We start from the raw sequence: 20,722 nt of genomic DNA, 5'->3' as shown, positions 1-20,722 counted from the left end.
TTATTTTTTATTTTCCCACAAAAAATTAAAAATATTTTTTCGGGTTAAGGAAAGCAAATAGGATATGGCGATGGATCCTTAAGTGATTAGAAGTATTTATTTATTAATGTGCGTAGAGCGATGGTTACATAGAAATGATGATGGTTACAAAGAAGTGATGATGATGATTGCAAAGAAGTGATGATGGTTACAATGAAGTGATGATGGTTACATGGTAATGATGATGGTTACAAAGATGTGATTATGATTAGAAAGAAGTGATGATGGTTACAAAGAAGTGATGATGATTACAAAGAAGTGATGATGATTACAAAGAAGTGATGATGATTACAAAGAAGTGATGATGGTTACAAAGAAGTGATGATCGATGGTTACAAGGAAGATCTGCGCATGCAGTGCAACTTAAAGGAATTTTGCTTTGAAATGACGACACGGAATTCGCGACACCGAAGGTACGGTATAAAAGGTTTTATTTCTTCCAAAAATTCTGTGATAATGGGACCTATTACAACTGGAAACACTGAAAAAAGGACATATAATCAAGAAACAAGCTATAATTACTCAGCTTCAGGGGCGACAAGGCCTAACTCTAACCTTACTTCCATCATAATCATAAGTTAGTCTATAAATGGGCTAACTCTTATTCTTTTGATGACATCAACTAACTTATTTCTGAATAAAATACACAGTAATATAAGTGGTTCAAATCAAAATGCTGTGACGTACATTTTCAATAGCTATATATATGTACAAAGTGCTCAAGGAAAATGTGCCAGCGAGAAGGAAATCGTTTAAACGTAAACAATATAAACACACTATTACATTATCAATTTTCTATATTCTTATCACACTCATTCAAGAAAAAATATCTCAGTGAATCCCCATCAAATTTATTTACGGCAAAAAATGAACATAAGCAAAATTGTAGATATAACATGGCCTATCATCATCCGAAAATAAGTATAATTTAGCAATCAGAAATGTGAAAAGACTGACAAAAATTTACAGATACATTTTGAAAATATGCTATTGGTTTGTGTGCATGGAAGAAAATTACTTTTGAACAAATATTACGACATATAATGGGCGTAGTTTCTTGAAAAAACAATGCTAGTATCTAGCAAAATTCATAAATAAACAATATCTTAGAATATATCATAATGTTACCTTATCAATTGGAATGAATCTTGAAAGCACTCGTTTAGATACAGCTAAGCATTCTACGCCATACAGCTACGCATTCTACGCCATGCAGCTACGCATTCTACGCCAAACAGCTACGCATTCTATGCCATACAGCTACGCATTCTACGTCATACAGCTACGCATTCTACGCCACACAGCTACGCATTCTATGCCATACAGCTACGCATTCTACGCCATACAGCTACGCATTCTACGCCACAGAGCTACGCATTCTACGCCATCCACGGGCAGAGTTTCGCAAAAGTGAGTGTTTCACAAATAAACATAAAGTGGAATTTTAAGAATATAAATTATCAGTTTAATTTACCGGCATTATTTCATATACGTACATATCACAATTTCTTTATTTATTTTCAAATGACAAGGATGCGAGTACATAAGAATTAGTTATATTGTTGATTTGTTTCATAAACGAATTATGTTGAATAAAATCATTATTTTTATCCTGCTACTAACATAAATATTTAAATTTAAGTCAATATTACTCAATTCGTAACAATGCACTTAACCAGAACATTGCATGCTACAGTTACTAAAACGAATTTTATTGCTACTTGTATCATTATTGTAACTTGCTTTTGGTAAAGTAACTCGCTACAGCGCAACCATATTTATGTAAATCATCAGAATGGTTTTACGTGAATTTTAGCGACCTTTCTTCCTATCATTCAAGCAATTAATGCTTGTTTTAAATTGATATTTTTTACCATTAATGAACAACGGACAGTCATCTCAGAATCCGATGAGGACCGAAGGGGTTTTCCTCGTCGGTCGGTTCTTCTTGTTCATTCAACTATCTTAGATGAATTCTATATAATTAGATGTCTTTTGAAAAGAAGGGTAGCGAAATGTACCGCTAAGTTCTAGCTTTTACTGGCAATAGGCAATAATGGCGCAGCATTCTTCAGACACTAGCTGAAGAGATGAGTCAAACATTATTTAGAAATTCATATCTCGACTGATACTTAAAAGCAATATTTAACGAAAAAAATACGGACATTAACCGTGGTCTACTGTACGTTGATCGATTCCACGTATATATAGTCGCAGACAAGCAGTGAGCAGAATATAGAAACAAGCAGTGAGTTGTGGGTTTGACAACCGCAACTAACTGTAGTATTTCTGTTCGGAACCGGCGAGTTGGCCTGGCGGTTATGACTAACAAGATTGGAGCAGTGAGTTGCGGGTTACATTTCTTGCTATCGGTACAATTTGAATAATGACAAATAATCGGTACAAATTACAATAATTTGCGGTGGCTGCAGTCGTGTGACTTATAATGCTGACCGTGACGAAATAATCGTAGCTTGACGCACAAAGACGTGACCATAACCATATAGTCCTTTCCATAGAATTGGACTGGACTTTCTTTTCAAAGTAAAGTTAATGACACTGCGTCCACCAACATAAACAAACCCACTTTGATGTGTTCTCTGTCCTAATTACCTAAGAGATTTACTTCTCTTTTCTTCCTTACTTCTCTCATCGACCACTTTGACAAGGGTGACGGAATGTAAGCCACGGTTATTAACATTGTGCTAAGTAGTGCTATCAATGTCGAAGTACAATTCGTCATTAAGTAGTACGATGTACTTAAAATACCAGTACAAGCTAGAATTCCAATGTTCTGCCCTTCTTTTACGTGGCAATGATTTTATCGAGTATACACTTAATGCTATTTAATAACACAAAAGCCTCGCATCATCCAAGTAGAAAGTCTTTCGTTAACTACGTTAATTAATTGAATATAATTACTGGATAACAGTCATTGACAATACGTAATCGAAATAATAATGATACGGCATAGCAGATTTTGTCACCATCAACACAGTCGAGATATAAAGTCAGTGAATATTAACAGGAAAGTTAGCAGTCTAGAATTATCACAAATAATATAGGTATAACATATCATGTACATTTTTATATTTTTGCTAATTATTTGTTACCTAAAATAGTAACAAAGTTACTTGAGATTTACAAAAATTTGTGCAACATAAAGCATTTTAAATATAATAATCACAAACGTTGTAACTCATACTAATAATCACGGCGCAGTAAAAGCCGTGTTATTGAATGCACACACACGTGTTATACGAAATTGTAAGTTATATTATACGGTATTGTATGTATGTTGTATATTGTATGTATAGGTGTTATGTTTTGTCAGGAAAAAATTAAGGTCTTTGCTGGTGAAACTAAAAAGTGTCAGTCATTTTAATTATTCATTCATAAGAAGTATCTCCAAATTATTGTTCAAAAACCGTTTGTGTATCTAAACAATTAGAGTGCATTCGTACGATAAGTGCAGCAACGTGCATTACTGACATTTTACAATATTTATGCACGTACATTGTTTTAATAAGCTTAAGCTCGTGAGCATCATTACAATAAGCCTAGCCTCATGGGCACTATTACAATACGCTTACATTTGTGTGCATTATTACAATAAGCCTAAGTTCGTGAGCATCATTACAATAAACGTTTATATAGCGCATCAAACTTGCATTCGTAGTAATTTTCGAACAACAATTGAATGAATTTAGACACTTCATTTATCTTCGTACAGTGGCCGTGTTAAGAGCATGCACGCTTACCCTGAAGATATTCAGAGCTTATAATTTACATAAGAAAATTCAACTAAAATCCAGGGAAATGATTTTATTGACGTTTCAGCTCTTTAGTGGTTTAAAATATTCCTATTTTATTTTTAGGTAGGCAAATTGTGATTTTTTCCGACACGATTGGTCGGATAATTCTTAAGTATTTACGAATGGATATATGATAAGACCTTTAATAGTGTTGTGTTAACAAGTTGAAATGTTGACTAGGACCTTACATTTTTTGTTTCTGGTTCGTATTAGCGCTGGCAAATGTTTAGGGCCAAGTTGGGCAAATGCTCAAGTTATAATCGAATCCTGATCGCTTATATATCCCTCTGAACTGTGATGAATGCGATGCTGATTCTGGAAAAAACGAGTACGTTAGACCAATCATGTTGTGATGTAATTTACTTGATTCATTCTAGTGAACTCGTTTTCAATTACAGTAATCCGTCACCTATGGAGGGTGTTCCGATCCAGATGTAGCCGCGATAAGGGAAATATACAATTGGGAATCGATCGAATGATATCGCAATTGTTTGGTAAGTTTCCATTGTTTTTAGTGTTTACAAACCTTCCCACACTCTTACTTTCAATCGAGTTCCGCGTGTTTTTTTTAATCTGATCGAATTCTTTAGAAACCCGCGAACCAGCGAAAATCCTTAAATGATTATTTTCAATAATATTTCTTAACAACTCACGATGGAGTGGAGCAGCGGTAGCTAGATGAAGCGTTACATAGCGAGGGATTACTGTAATGTCAAATAACTAGAATTGATTAAAACTTTAAAACTAAGTCGAACAAATATTATAGCACATTATCAAGTCGAAGTTCTTGAGAACCCATTGGATTTGTCGGACCTTGAATTTTTCTAAAAAAAAAAAGTTCCACAGACGAACCATTATTTGATATGAACAATTAAAGTTGATATGATGAGGTTCAGACCGAACAGAAACCATTATATTTCTAATCCAATGAGTAATGAAGTTTAATTTAAGGAGAAATTGACTGGGGGAGAGGAAACTGCTATCGTGTCAGATCTAATTAAGAACATAATCAAATAGTTAGTAAGCGTTGAAGTACATGAAATGATGAGAGAAATTCCTCACCGGGAGTCGATTTTTCAAGAGAAGCTCCATACGACGCAACTGAAGTCTATGGCGAATATTTCTGTTGATCTGAAAAAAAAACTTCGTGTAAGGGTCAACTTTTTAGGGCATTTTCTCATTTATGGAAAAAGAGGCGCTATTAACTGTGCTCGTCATGTCCGTCCGTCCGTCTGTCCGTGACTTCACGGACGGACGAGAAAATGTGCTCTCTGTCACTCACTGCAGTGATTACCATATATTTTTTTCCTTTATTCAGACGTTATCTTTGTTACAACAATGCTTATAAACTTACATAGTCAGGTAATGTCAACCACTGCTTGAATAATCAAAAAATTATTATATATTCCACGATAGAAATTTACAATAAGTCACGAATTACACTTTAATTCACTCACTTGTTTAAAGTTTGTCGAGGGCTTCACATTCTCTGTGGTAATCTGGAACGCCAAGAAGTACTTCAGAATTTTACAAAGGATTAAATTGGGAAATTGGCAGTCAAGAGAAGAGGAGGGCGGAAACGGAAAATCTAAAGAGACATAAGTAATTTCTTAAAATTTTCACTTTAGAAATTCACAACAGATATTTTAATGCAAGATGCTTCTCAGTGGGCAGGAAAATAATGCACTCGCGGATAACTTACCCAAGAATATATGAGAGTAAATCAGAGGTGTTGTAGCGTGCATGCTGTGTTTGGCAGGCAGTGACTCAGCAAGTTTTAATATTCGGTACATTTATACGCGCGTGTTTCATGACTTTGATAGGATTCTTACAATGAAACCCGCAAATCAATGATATGACAGTCGTATTACTATTACTATGGGAATTACTCGAATTACTATGGGAAAATTATTGTATTATGTGGCGAGTTAGTTAGCAATTAAACGAAACAATAATTATATAGCAGCGCTGTGCGATAAAAATTATTAGCATTAACGAATCAGATAAATATGTATATAGAATCGAAATAGATACTATATCAATGTGTTGGACTCGTAGCATTGATTTCAAAACAAAAAGAATTTGAATTTAGGTGTCTTTAGGTGTCGCGAGGTTAAGTGGCCTGTAGTCGATACAAGGTAGAAAAATATCTATAACTGAATCAACTGAAATTCGATGTGAAGTGTATAGAAGAGCAGCGAAGCGAGAGGGAAAGAGAAGGCATGTGAGGGTAGTGGCATGCAGGCCGCTCTGGAGGAACTTGTCTTGCCAGCTTCTAGAACGTCGCAGCCAAGCTAAGAAAATTAAAAAAATGGACTACAGCCCAGTGAAAATTTACAGACGCGACAGCTTCTGATTTGGATTATCAAACGCTGGGGCGACTCTAAATTTTGTTACCCAGTGAAAATTTACAGACGCGGCAGCTTCTGATTAGTATAGTATAGTATAGTATAGTATAGTATAGTATAGTATAGTATAGTATAGTATAGTATAGTATAGTATAGTATAGTATAGTATAGTATAATATATTCGGCATTGAAAAATAGGCCTGGATAGGCCTGTCGCCGATTCTTGTGCTTTTCTTGACTAGACTGGCCTTTTGATCAAATCTTTCCAACGGACGGTAGGTAGCTTCAAATTTCGTTTATACGGTATTAAGAACGAAAAAATGCAAATAAAATTAATAATTAGGATGAAACATGCTCTAAAAATTATTGTACGATTGCTCTTTAAAAGAAAAATTATAAAAGTTCCAAGTTGTTAGCTACGAGTCATACCATCCTGGAAAACTCACAATTAAAAATAATAATAATAAATAATAGATTTGAATATCTTTGAAAATTTTATAAAATTCCGAATAATTGAACATTTTTGGCCATATTTTAATATGGAATCAATAAATAAAATGACTAAATAAGTACAACCATGTAAATTGCGACATGTCACATGATCTCCAGAAACCCTATGAATAAAATGCAAGCAACAACAAAAAAATTCAACAAATAAATCAAAAACTTGGCCTGCATTTAAATTAGCTAAAGAATGCAAATTGTTCTCACATGATGCGTTATGTTGGTTATGTGTTTGGAGAGGCTGGGGCATATGGTTGAAATAGGTTGCTGGCAGTGCGGTGTTTCCCAGACGGACAGGTTCAACATACTGAGACTGAAGTTATTTGCTTCGTAGTACCTGTTGACAAATATCCAAATATTAGGAACTAAAAAAGTACTTTTCTTTTTAATATAATAATTATTCCTGCAATTCAATAAGCTTCGTAGTATCTGATAAGGTGATGATAAATATACAAATATTAGGAACTAAAAAAGTACTTTTCTTATTAATATAATAATTATTCTTACAATTCAATTCCCTTCGTAGCATCTGTTGACAAATATCGAAATATTAGGAACTAGAAAAGTACTTTTCTTATTAATATAATAACTATTCTTACAATTCAATTCGCTTCGTAGTACCTGTTGATAAATATTCATATATTAGGAACTAGAAAAGTACTTTTCTTATTGATATAATAATTAGTCTTAAAATTCAATTCCCTTCGTAGCATCTGTTGACAAAATGTCCAAATGTTTGGAACTAAAAAAGTACTTTTCTTATTAATATATTTATTATTCGGTCAAGTGGATGAAAAATAATAACCGAAAAACTATGTTGTCTTTCCATCATGAAAATATAATAATGATGCGAATGCATTATCTTTATTAGTAATCATTTTCACGTAAGCCGCAAAAATAAAGCTTGTTTTGTTCATGGCTTACAGTAGAGAACTTGTAACAGATCTCAATTGTTCGTTTCTGTTTCAGAATTAATGTTACAACACAAGATGTCATATTACAATATATGCAAGTACAATAATATCCTAATATTTTAGATATGATAAAAAAAAATGATTTCTTTTGCGCGACAAAAAATGGGTCTATTTAAAATTGGAGATAAGAGGAACATGAATCAGTGAGGGTTGTATTTAAAATCATTTAGGAGTGCAGTTTATATCGAAAAATAAAAGAAGTCAGAAATTAATTTATAATGAATAGAAAAGAAAGAATACAGGACAGAATTACATCTGGCAGAATATGGACTGGATTCAAACCTGTAGGTATTGATACGATAAAAAATATTCTCAGGTAATCTTAGATCCTGAATTAATCAATGAATGAATACTTGCTTCGAACATGCATCTCTGGCGTCGGCAGGCATTCCGAATTCCTCTTGGGAGTGGCTGGATGTGATGTTTTTCGCATTGTAAATAGAGGGACAAATGAGCTGCATGAAGTCGTCTATAGTGCAGTCCACGCAATCGTTTTCTACAGTTGTAGCTGGGATCGAAGAAAATGTGAAATATTCATGAAGACTAAAATATATATCATAATAAAAGAAAATGATTTGTGTACAGTCGCTAAAAAGGAACTTATGTGCGGACGAATGCTGCGAGTGCACGAAAAAAATTATTAATAATAATATGCAATATGATGTTAACTGCAAATTGTGAAAATGCTTGAGAATTGTATTATGAAGATATTGTTGGGTCTACGAGTATTAACGCGTTCAAAAACAGACTAGACAAGGCCATGCAGGGGCATATGTTTAGTCTTGAAATGCCTCGTATCTTATGGAACAACTGAAATCTAGAAGCGATTTTAAATCTACCGTCCGTTGGAAGGATCTGATCAAAAGGCCAGTATAGTCAAGAAAAGTGCAAGAATTGGCGACAGGCCTATCCAGGCCTATTCTTCAATGCCGAAGATACTTAACTATACTAAACTGTATTAGAGTGTCGCGGCTTCAATACTAATAATCATTTATGAATCTAAGCCGTTGCAACTAAGCCGTTGCAATGACTTTTGTTGAGCTATGTTGCTGAAAACCAGTGCAACATTGAGATATTTAGGTTGTTATAAGATTGTTGTTAATTTGTGTAGCTGAATGCTGTAAAACGCTGATGAATTACTGTTGGTAATAGTTCATTGTTGATTTATGTTGACAAAACTCACGCAGTTTAATTACGTGCAACTGAAATGTGGTACCATGAATAACGGTTTGTACAAATAATTATTTAAATTAACATTAAGTATAGAAGAAAATAGGCTATGGCCCAGGAAAAAATCATCACTATCGCTTGAAAAGTTATGTCATCACTATTCACTATCACTTGAAACATGAAATCTTCAATATCACATGAAACATAGAAACTTCACATTCAGTTCAGCCATAAAACCATCACTGTATCAGAAACCTTCACTGTCACAGAAACCATCTCTGTCACAGAAACCATCACTGTCACAGAAACCTTCACTGTTACAGAAACCTTCACTGTCACAGAAACCATCACTGTCACAGAAACCATCACTGTCACAGAAACCTTCACTGTCACAGAAACCATCACTGTCACAGAAACCTTCACTGTCACAGAAACCTTCACTGTCACAGAAACCATCACTGTCACAGAAACCATCACTGTCACAGAAACCATCACTGTCACAGAAACCATCACTGTCACAGAAACCATCACTATCACAAAAACCTTCACTGTCACAGAAACCATCACTGTCACAAAAACCTTCACTGTCACAGAAACCATCACTGTCACAAAAACCTACACTGTCACAGAAACCATCATCGCTGTTACAGGTCATCACTGTCATCATAAAATGCCACCATTTATCAATTTCCAGTCATGATTAACAAACTCAAACTTACCGTTCATCCTACACATGAATTGCCGCAGTATGAAACTGCATTCCACTGTCAGCGTGACCCGTTTGTTGGAATTGTAAGAGTTTTCCCTCGCGAGCTTTGCGATATAAGAGTGTGGAAAGTTTGGACTTGATAGAAGGCGTGTGTTACGACTAGGAAATCCCTCGACTAGGTCTTGATTTTCTCTCGGTTGGGATTTTTCTTGATCTTCGTGATTTGACATTCCTTGAATATTATTGATGGAAGGAGGTATTCCGTGGTTATTTTCTGGGAACGGTAAACGATTAGGGTATGGAGCTAAATTATTATGGTGGGAATTAGAGGTGGGGTCAAATGTATTCCGGGGATAACCCTGATTGTGATTAGATTGATGAATTAATCCGTTTTTTGGGTTTAAATTTGACATTTGGTTTTGCCATGGCAGTTCATGTTCATGGTAATTTCTTTGTAAATTATTTTGATTTTGGAATTCTCGGGCAAATTTCTCATCAAAGAGATATAAACCCGCATTGGTAGAACTTTTTAAACTATTTCTGTTTGGTTTATCGAACATATTTATTTTTTTCAATTGGGTTTCTGATGTTAAAGTGTTCTTGTAGTTAACTGGTAGTCGTATGAGGTTCTTGTGAATGTTTTTGTAAGAGATCCTGGCAGGTATCTTAGGACTGCAGGATACAGGGCACGTTATGACGACTAGGACCAGCAGCGCCTTCAGTAAACTCATCGATGCGCCACGCAGCGGCTGTCGACCGGCCATGTCAGCCAGGCTTGAAGCAAAAAAAATTTTTGTCAATAAATATGCATATAAATGATTTTATTTAAAGGAAAATCGTTTAGTGGCGAAATGAATAACAGAAAGTAGTAGTTATAACCAGATTACAATTCGAGTAAATTACTTTTGTGAATACATATTAATGATTTTATTAATGCATATTAATTATTTTCTGGAAGAGAAAATAGTTTAGTGACGAAATGAATAACTGAAAGTATTAATTAAATTAGAATTCGAGTAAACTACATTAAAGAAATCGAGACCAAGGATAGAATTAGGTTATAAATAGGTATGTGTTGAATTTTCTTGTTAAAAGTTATTCCATGAATAAAAATAATTGGCTGATATTTAAAACCGTTTTTGATTATTCTTAAGTGGTATTAGAATAAATTTTAGAAAATAAAAATAGAAATTGATAGGAAAATACAATTTTTTGGGGGAAATAAAGATTTACAACAAAAAAATTTGTATGTTATGGTAAATTTATTTTACTCATCCAATAAGGATATATTATCGAGAAAGATAATCGAATAAAAGTAAAATTCATATTCATATCACATGAATATGATTGTTATTTTTGAAACATGAATTGCTATTATATTATATTAGTAGGTATAATCATGGAAATATTAGTAAAATATATTATCATATTATATGAAACGATTAAAAATCCAAATTATCATTCCCGATGATAATATGAAATTTAGTAGTCATACCATTTTTTCGAATAGAGGTGGCGGCGGGAAGATTATTCATAGGGCTGCGGCAAATAAATGAAGGAATACTTCAGAGTAACAAATTATAAGAGTAATTCTAATATTTGAATTCCTGAATTGATATATTAAAGTTGAAAACATTCGTTTATCAGAAGTATTTATTGAGTATAGTTTCAGCAGAAATAAATTATCTTAAACGCACAATTCAAATTTTGCTAGGATTGTGTGTATCCTAAATTTCTGAAAAAAAAAAAATTCGGAAAGGAAAGGACAGACTGTGAGTCTTCTTACTAATACGGCATCAAAAGAAATTTGTCATTAGAACATCATATATCTAACGAAATTTGGCTTGTCTGTTTTATGGTAAGTAACTCGGTGGAACCTTCACTAGCTTTAAAGCAGTGGTTCAAAAAACTTTTTCAGGCTGGCGCCCCCTCTGGCTCCCTAGTGAATTTCTAGCGCCCCCAACAGACATACGCCTCTTTCCTGAAATTTAGTACGCTGCAATTTCAAAAGATAAAGGTTAAACACAAATGTGTATTTCACAAAAAGAACCCATTTAGTGAACCAATATGATTTTCGGCTGTTTTAACTGTTTCAGCACTAGAAACCTATAGGACGTCTCTGGTGAATTTACGGCCGGACTCGTGGCCGGTCTCACGACCAATCTCCAAATTCAATTATCAAGTAATATCTCCCAAACTAATGAACGCAGCTCTATGAAACTTGGAACGCGTATTCATCAGAACCTAACTGTGATGTTTAGCTCGTAATTTTTTTTTTTTTTTTTTAATTTTACCTTCATTCGTGAGTTGCGCGTACATTGCGAAACAGGCCGAAATTCGCAGTGATCAAAGAATTATTGAAAACTATTGAACTGATTTGAATAAAATTTTAAATATACATTTCTAACTACCAAACAATGATTTTGTTAGCTTATAAAGATTTTCCGATTTTACCTTCGTTTGCGAGTTTTTTTCATTTCACCGTCATTCTTGATTTCACATTTTCTTATATTCGGCCCGTATCGCCGGGTAATTTGTCACTTCAATTCGCGGCGATCAAGAAATTTCTTCTAAACTCGAGAACAGACTTCAAGGAAACTTTGTATATAAATACCTAACCTCTCAACGAAGATGTTTAGCTCGTGACAATTTTTCTATTTTGCTTTCGTTCGCGAGTTATACAGATATAGGAGGAACGACCGGATTTTCTACCGGCCGGTTTACCATGAGCCTTATACGTATAGCCGTATAACTCGCAAACGAAGGTAAACGAAAAAAATTGTAAACATCACCGTTGCTGAGGTTAGGTATTTAAATACTAAGTTTCGTTCAAATGTGTTCAGAAGTTTAGAAAATTTTTTTTGATTACTGCGAATTTAAGCACGTATTGCTGTTTGTATCACGAATGAAGGTAAAATAAAAAAAACCGCGAACGAAGGCATAATCGAAAAAAATTTCACGAGCTAAACATTACCGTTCGCTAGTTAGGACTGTAAATTCAAAATTTCGTTCGAATCTGTTCAGTAGTTTGGAAGAAATTACTTCACTAGAAATCACAGTGAATTTCGGCCCGTATTGCCATATATCAATGGCAAAAACAAACGACGGCAAAATTCAAACAATTTTCACGAGCAAAATCTTATCGTTAGGTCCTAATGAATACGTGTACCAAGTTTCATCGAGTTAAGTTCATTAGTTCCAGAGATATTCCTTGATCATTGTTAAGGAATCAAGGATCGAATAAACTTGGGCGATAATCCAAGCTTTACTGAACGATTCCCCGTTACCTGGAAACATAACAACCAATATAAAATACTTATAAAAGCAACACGGAACAATATAACATAACAGTAACAGAGGAAATATATAACAGTTAACAACCCCTCAGGGGGGACTTCTGACGGGTGTCTGTGCTCGTCAGAAGTCCTATGGGATTTCGCGTTCCTAGGGGGATTGTTCCTGAGCGCCCCACCGCTGAGCTCGCGGTGTCTGACTGCAGGTCTCAGTTGTGGGGTTAAGTTATTATGTATGTAGGATTCCTTACATTTCCCTTCTCTGTCTCTCTCGTGCGGGCGGACGACGTCCCGTGTAAGCGACCTCTTGTTCGAGTGTCTTCGTTTCTGTTGCTTTTCACCTGTCCTTCCTTGCCATTTCGTCTCTTTAAGATGCTAACGCTGCTTCTTTCGAGCCAGCTTCAGCGGGCTGGACAATTGAGACCTTCCGCCCCTTGTGGGTGATGAATAATTGAGACCTTCCACCTCTATGGTGATGTTCATCTTGACTTTCGGTGCGAGATAGCTAAATAGCTGAAGCGCTAGTAAACATTTGACCACTAAACTAACTAACTAACTAACTAACAGTTAACAAGTAAGTTTCGTAAAGGTAAGGAACGTTGCACTTACATCATAGCACAGCAGAGGTCAGGCCCATTCGTACTGGCTATTGCATAGAGACTGACAACGCTAGTCAAAGCCGGACCACATTACAGCTTGCTACATGACGTGACGCTGGCCTGGGACTGCTATGTCCCAAACAAATACTAAGGATACTAAGGATACTAAGGACACTAAGGATACTAGTTTTTTTATTTCGACAATCATTGAATTGGAAATGTGCTGCACGTGTTGTGTATAAATCGTCAAACAAACGTTCGAACTTCTGACATTGACTTCAGACTACCGCCCTCTTCTTCTTTACCTCCCCCTAAAATCTTTCCACCGCCCCTATGGGGGCGATATCGCCCACTTTGGGAATCACTGCTTAAAGGACGTAGCTTGAACGAAAAGAGAATAAAAATTACAAAACTCATACGAGTTTGAACATTGCAATAGTTTTGAAGAGTGTAATAAAATTTAAATTGATAGAAAATAAAATTAAAAATTACACGATCACAAAAAGTTTATTTTACAAGAATTAAGGCGAAAATGATCAAAAACTTTATGAACTCATATTTTACAGCGATTAGAGAATAGCAAAGAATTTACGTAGACTTTGTGCCAAGTTTTGGCACGTGCATTGAACATTACATGCGCTTTACGCTGCCTCCTAACCTCGATTAAAATTTTATTTTTTCTATTGCAATATTACTGCACATGGATATTCTCAAATAATCTCATAGTGTAGTTTTTTTATGGTAAAACAAAAGGAATTTCAAGACGACCCTTTCAAGTTAGAAGATCATTTCAATAGTAACTCAGAATAAGGTTAAAATCATTGATGTTAAATACAAATCTTAAAAAATTATGAATGCATTAGATTGATTAGATTTCGACTTTCCTGAAATGAAATGAAAAACAATAAAAATATTTAAAATTATCAATGGAGCGATAGTAGAGCAGGTCTAATTAATTATTTATTTAATTAAAAAAATTTTAAAAATAATTTTAAAAAGAGGAAAAAGAATAAAAGAAGTAATATATTTATAATATGTCATGATAAGAATTATAGTAATCAACAATCATCTAACATGGGATAATTTCTCCAGCGTAAAAAATGATAAAAGTTCAGATGTAATGGAATCTGAATAAAAAAATAACACTGGGCAGAATGCATTTACGACAAGCGTTTGTATCGGCAAGACTTTGAGTGCTAAACGTACATTATGCGTACACTATGCGTCCACTATGTGTACACTATGCGTACACTATGCGCCCACTATGTGTACACTATGCGTACACTATGCGTCCACTATGTGTACACAATGCATACACAATGCATACACTATGCGTACACTATGCTTACACTATGTGTACACTATGTGTACACTATGCGTACACTATGCTTACACTATGTGTACACTATGCGTACACTATGTGTACACTATGCGTACACTATGGGTACATTATACGTACACTATGCGTACACTATGCGTACACTATGCGTACACTATGTGTACACTATGCATACACTATACGTACATTAGGCGGAAGTACAGACACGTGTACTGCAGAATTACACATTTATGGGGAAACTTTTCACGATCTATTGCATGTAATAAAGTATTATTGCAAATTCAGAGGCGGTCAGCGACGAGTTTCTGGTTTGGGTCTCAAAACTTTGAAGTTGCATTTACATAATTTGAATATAACTGTATTTGAATAACATCAATATTTTTTAGCGAACCTTAACGGTTATTTTGAATTATTTGATTTGTTACATTGTTCCCTAGAAACTCAATAAACTTTGTTTTGAACTCACAAATATTGGGAAATTTACGCCAGTCATAACTACAAGCAACGAACATGCGTCAAAATGAACTTATATTTCGTCGAACTTGCGCATTGTGAGAAATCCACCTAATAAGAAGATCTTCAATTAACTACGACCCAGAGGCATGATTTTCTTAAAACTATTCAGTTGTCACGAAGTGAAATTTTCTTTGAAGGGCGATTTACGAACTATGATTCTATAGATTCTTATTAAGGCTTCGTCAGTGCGAGTTCGATAAGAACTAAAACTTCAGAATTAGAATTTTATTGTTCAGCAATTTTCACAACAACACAAACCGCAAATAAAAACCGTAAAAACAATAAAAATCTGGGAGCGATTATAATTCACCAAGGCTCCATAATATCAACAGTAAATTTCCTGATTATTTTGTAACTATTAGGTCATCTAACTAACGAATTAAATTAAGGAAATTAGCTCTTAATCTAACGACAAGTGATCAGTTTGAGAAAGAAGCAGTGGTCGGCCGGAGAGGCGAGCGGGAGCTAGAACATAGCACTGCATATAACCTTCACTGAACGCATTAAGTTGCCAACTGATGGCCGACTGCTGAAGTTGCCTGCTACATAGGGAGGTGCCAGCCCTACTTAGGGAGGAGGTATAAACCAATTAATTAACTAATGTGTCATACTAATTAATTAAAATATAATCCCAAAAACGCGAAGCACAAAATCCAGTTAATGATTGAGTAAGCTCTACTAATTTCGGAACAAGTCATATTTGCGGAATTCAAAACTATACAAATGGTAGTGCAAGATCTTCTTATTGAAAAATAAGTAATATTTTAGTAATTTTAAACCTTGCTTATCAGGGAAGAAAAACCCTATTCTTTACAGGAATTAGATGCGTTCATAGATGGAGTTCATAATTCAATGCCACGAATAATGTTGTGGTTCCCTTAAGTTATAAACTATTTTAATGCTATCTACATATGAATAGAAAGTGCATGTAGTTATATGGGCTTTGTAGCTCAATCCTTCTCTCCTAAGATTGCACATGAAAATCTTAAAAAGCAAGCGACAATTGAGACAGGATTTTACAGAAAAATAACAATTGTTGAAGTACAAATGAGACAAAACAAGAGTGCAAATAATCACGCATAATGCGACAATTATTGAGGCCGATGCAGCAGTCGGAAGGCATGAGGCATCAAAACACGCATGACGAACCGATGAAGAACCTTGGCACGCACACATGGCATGCTTGCAAGCGACACTCCCCCCTCCCTTACACCACTCCCTCACTCCCACTTACTGCTCAGCTCCCATCACTTCCCGACAAGCACTCATCCGCTTAACATCAAGCATTCCGCCCTCACTTCCCATCAAGCACTCTTCCACTTAATATCAAGCATTCTCTCAATTCTCATCAAGCACACTTTCGCTTCTCATCAATCACTCCCTTACTTCCCATTAAACACTCCCTCACTTCATATCAAGCACTCCCTCACTTCCCATCAAGCACTCTTTCGCTCATCACCAAGCACTCCCTCACTCCATGTTAAGCCCGTCCCAGATTACATCATGATGCAATATTATCGAACGTTCTTCTCTCAGTTGCCGCTGCTTTTGCTTTACTTTCAGCCGATATATACGCACTCCCCTTGCTAGCTATTTACTCATGCACTGTGTAAATGCACGGAGTAAATGCACGGAGTAAATGCACGGAGTAAATGCACGGAGTAAATGCACGGAGTAAATGCACGGAGTAAATGCACGGAGTTTGAGTAAATGTACTGAGTAAATGTACGAAGTAAATGTACTGAGTAAATGTATTGAGTAAATGCACTGAGTAAATGTATTGAGTAAATGTACTGAGTAAATGTACGAAGTAAATGTACTGAGTAAATGTATTGAGTAAATGTACTGAGTAAATGTACTGAGTAAATGTACTGAGTAAATGTACTGAGTAAATGTACGGAGTAAATATACTGAGTAAATTTACTGAGTAAATGCAATGAGTGAATGCATTTGTAGGAGTAAATGCACTGCACGGCAAAATTTTTTCGTGAACAAGTACTCCTGTTTGGGACCAGGGCCGTCTATCGCATCCACTAGGTTGCACGGTGTACAACTGGTACTACTTTTTGTCAAATGAAATCTAATTTAATTTTGCATAATATATCAATGAATTGCAGTAAATTGACACAAGAAGTAAGTATTTCGTTTGAATATTCCGGTTTACACCCGCTGCGTTATGACGTCACGGGAGATAATACGACCATCATGCATCGTACAGCCACCGCATCGTGCGGTGTAATAAATTTGATGCGGTGTGCATTCCTAATTTTTTAATTTTTTCTAAACTCAAACTAGTTATTTTTCCTAAACTCAAACACCCTCCATGCAAGTAAATATGTGTGTGAAAATCTCTTCGGAGATCACATGTTCGTACAGAGAGTAAAAGAATAAGCGGTTTCGTATTGCTCATTGACCGGTCTCTGAAATCTGAACAAAAACATAGTATACAAATCGAAAAATCTATATATTGGCTTAATATCCATCTTAGAAATTAATAAGCTATTAAAATATAACTAATGACCATTTCTTGCCGAATTAGTGAGCGTTCGGCATTCGTAAATAGCTTCGGCATTCTCAAATAAATTAATGATCGAACTCACACATTTGAACTCCGCAAATCTATTAAGATCTTCTCGGTAGGTAATAGTGGGGAACGTTGAACTGCAACAATTGGTTCAATTTAAATTTCTGAAAGGCGGACATTCTCCATCATCATTCTAAAGAAATATTGTATTTTAATTTCTGAGAAGCGAATATCCGCCATCCTTGACAATTATTTAGACATTAATTTAATTTTAATATATAAAGGATTTAGCGGGATGACATAAATGTAAGTGAACTGCAGCGTCAACGGTACAGCCGTGGCGCGCGCTACGCTCATGGTCCGAAGTACAGTCAAAGGAAATATAAAAACATTTTAGTTGTAATTGGTCTGAAAAGTTTTGTTAAAATACCTCAGGGATTAGACATATTTAATTTACGACCATGCATTTCTGAAGTACTCTTTATGTAAAGAGTTATTTATTAGTACTTCCAGCTTAACCGGTGATAAATGGTCAATAATATTTTCGAATGCCGCTGCCCTAAATGCCGTTGATAATTTTCAAAATTAAGTAAAGGTGATAAGAAAAAGACCGTTTAGACTCGCATTTAGAATAATATTTAAATTTCAATGAAAAATGAAAATTTTTCATGAAGTTTTATAAATTAATTCTTATTTTTTGAACGTAAATTGAGCCCACTAATACAAACAAAAATTATTCATTTTAATTTTAATCTTATTCCTGTAGTATGTACTTGCAAGCACAGTCGCACAATCGCACATGCCTCAATGAAAATAAACGATCATTAAATAATAAATAATAAGTCGAATAAGTCAACGATTATTAAATAAATCAATGATTAATAAAGAATACAATATTGATTTAAAATTTGATCATCCGACAACAATTTATATCTCTTGTTGCCACCTGATCAGATCCTCTTTTTTTAACCTGATTTTTTCTGTATTTCCCTTATTATAATTTATCCCAGTCAGCAAGTAAAGAAATTATTTTTTTTACTTCTTTACTCCATTAAAGTTGTACGTTATATTGTTAAGTTGTCAGCAGTTCAGGAACTGTCCCATGAGTCGACCTAACACCTGACGCTTGCTGACTCTGCAGCTCCTTGTGTACGCGCGAGAAGTCGATCAATAACACGTAATTAAATGCTTCATTACTGTTATGAATACCAGAGTAAATAAATGCTTCATTACTGTTATGAATACCAGAGTAATTAAATGCTTCATTACTGTTATGAATACCAGAGTAATTAGGTGCTTCATTACTGTTATGAATATCAGAGTAATTAGGTGCTTCATTACTGTTATTAATACCAGAGTAATTAGGTGCTTCATTACTGTTAGGAATGCCAGAGTAATTAATTGCTTCATTACTGTTATACAATACACAATATATACAATACACATACAATATCCAGAGTAATTACGTACTTCATTACTGCTATGATTACGTACAATATGCAGAGTAATTAGGTGCTTCATCACTGCTTCAAATAAATGCAACGCAATTACATGCGTCATAATATAATGTAAAGTGCAACAATTCACGTGCATTTATAACTATGTTCTATGTAATGTTTCTTTCTTAGGTAATGATAAAAATCTTTTATCATTTACCTAAGCATTAAGAACATTACATATCACTCCCTCTCTGTATATTGCTAAACTGAATTAACATTTGTTATTTTTCATAAATACTATTTAGATTTTCCTAGCGGTTCAATGAGGGCCAAACAATTCGACCACAAGGGGATGATGACTAATTTAACCCTTTACCACCTGACATGAGTAACCGGAGCAATATTAGTAGTACATCAAAATTAATAACATAATATAATAATATTGGTAATGTTAATAATATTAGTAACCGGAGCAATGTTGTCACGCGCCTACTTCCCAAAAAGGATACGTTCTAGTGAACGCAAAATGACTTGCACTGATGGTTGCCGCCACGTACAACTTTAAAATGTTCTCTGTTGCGTACAAACGTCCTCAGGTTGCTACACTCAATAGTTTACGTATAATTTAAGTTGAAAGTTATATTCCCTGAGAGTGACATACGGCGGTAGAGGGTTAATTAACACGATGATAACGCAAGGGGTGATGATCCCCTATCAATTACGTTATCTGTTCGGTGCAGTCTTGGGTTCAACTTGCTACCTGCATCTTCATTTCGTTCACCAACGTTTTCCATCACGATAATCTACAAACTTTAATTTCGAAATTTAATTGTAACTAAAATTTACTTAACAACTCAAATTCACTTGAGCTTCAGGCTCGTTAATCACGTCAGTTTTTTTCGTGCATTTAGCCATCGGAAAAGCATCTCACTGCGCAACGCACTCGTCTTAGCAGAATGAACTCTTGTGCCAGAAAAAAATTAGGTTCTACATTTAAAGAAGGAATTTATGCAAAATATTTTTGGCTATATTCACCATGTCAAAAATCAACTTATCGATGAACACTACCAGTCAATGCAGCTGCATCCTTACAGAGTTACAATTGTACTACTTTGGTCTATGCGTGTGTGTGAGTGTGCTGTGTGTGCGTGTGCGCTGTGTGTGCGTGTGTGCGTGTGTGTGTGAGTGTGTTGTGTGTGTCTGTGTGTGATGTGTGCATGTGTGTGTTACAGTTTCCAAAGCAGCTATACATGACACCAGACTGTGGCGCCACACATGTTGACCTGGGCCTATACTGATGCTTAACACATTACACATGCACATTCACACATTGTGTGCACTCCTGTACTACTATACGACTGTACGACTGTACTACTGTACTACTGTACTACTGTACTACTGTACTACTGTACTACTGTACTACTGTACTTCTGTACTACTGTACTACTGTACT

The 20,722-nt window shown here is 35.1% G+C and overlaps 2 long non-coding RNA genes across 3 annotated transcripts; both read right to left on the bottom strand.

Annotated features, from left to right (window-relative positions):
* Window positions 1–2,063: 2,063 nt before the first annotated feature.
* LOC108674953 lies at window positions 2,064–7,037 on the bottom strand. 2 transcript variants are annotated; one of them, XR_001931074.2, is made up of 4 exons: window positions 6,914–7,037; window positions 5,312–5,353; window positions 4,917–4,985; window positions 2,064–4,169 (listed from the first exon to the last, which is right to left on the bottom strand). It is a non-coding gene; the product is annotated as an uncharacterized LOC108674953 (long non-coding RNA). The 2 variants fall into 2 exon arrangements; XR_001931072.2 differs by having other exon boundaries at window positions 2,064–4,985.
* Window positions 7,038–8,046: 1,009 nt separating this feature from the next.
* On the bottom strand, window positions 8,047–11,263 carry LOC108674951. The gene is made up of 3 exons (XR_001931070.2): window positions 11,055–11,263; window positions 9,570–10,333; window positions 8,047–8,188 (listed from the first exon to the last, which is right to left on the bottom strand). It is a non-coding gene; the product is annotated as an uncharacterized LOC108674951 (long non-coding RNA).
* Between the last annotated feature and the right edge of the window lie 9,459 nt (window positions 11,264–20,722).

Source organism: Hyalella azteca, unplaced genomic scaffold, assembly GCF_000764305.2.
Source record: "Hyalella azteca isolate HAZT.00-mixed unplaced genomic scaffold, Hazt_2.0.2 contig2055, whole genome shotgun sequence".
NCBI lineage: Eukaryota > Metazoa > Arthropoda > Malacostraca > Amphipoda > Hyalellidae > Hyalella > Hyalella azteca.
Note: the sequence above shows the minus strand (reverse complement) of the source record. Positions and strands in the feature narration are given on the sequence as shown.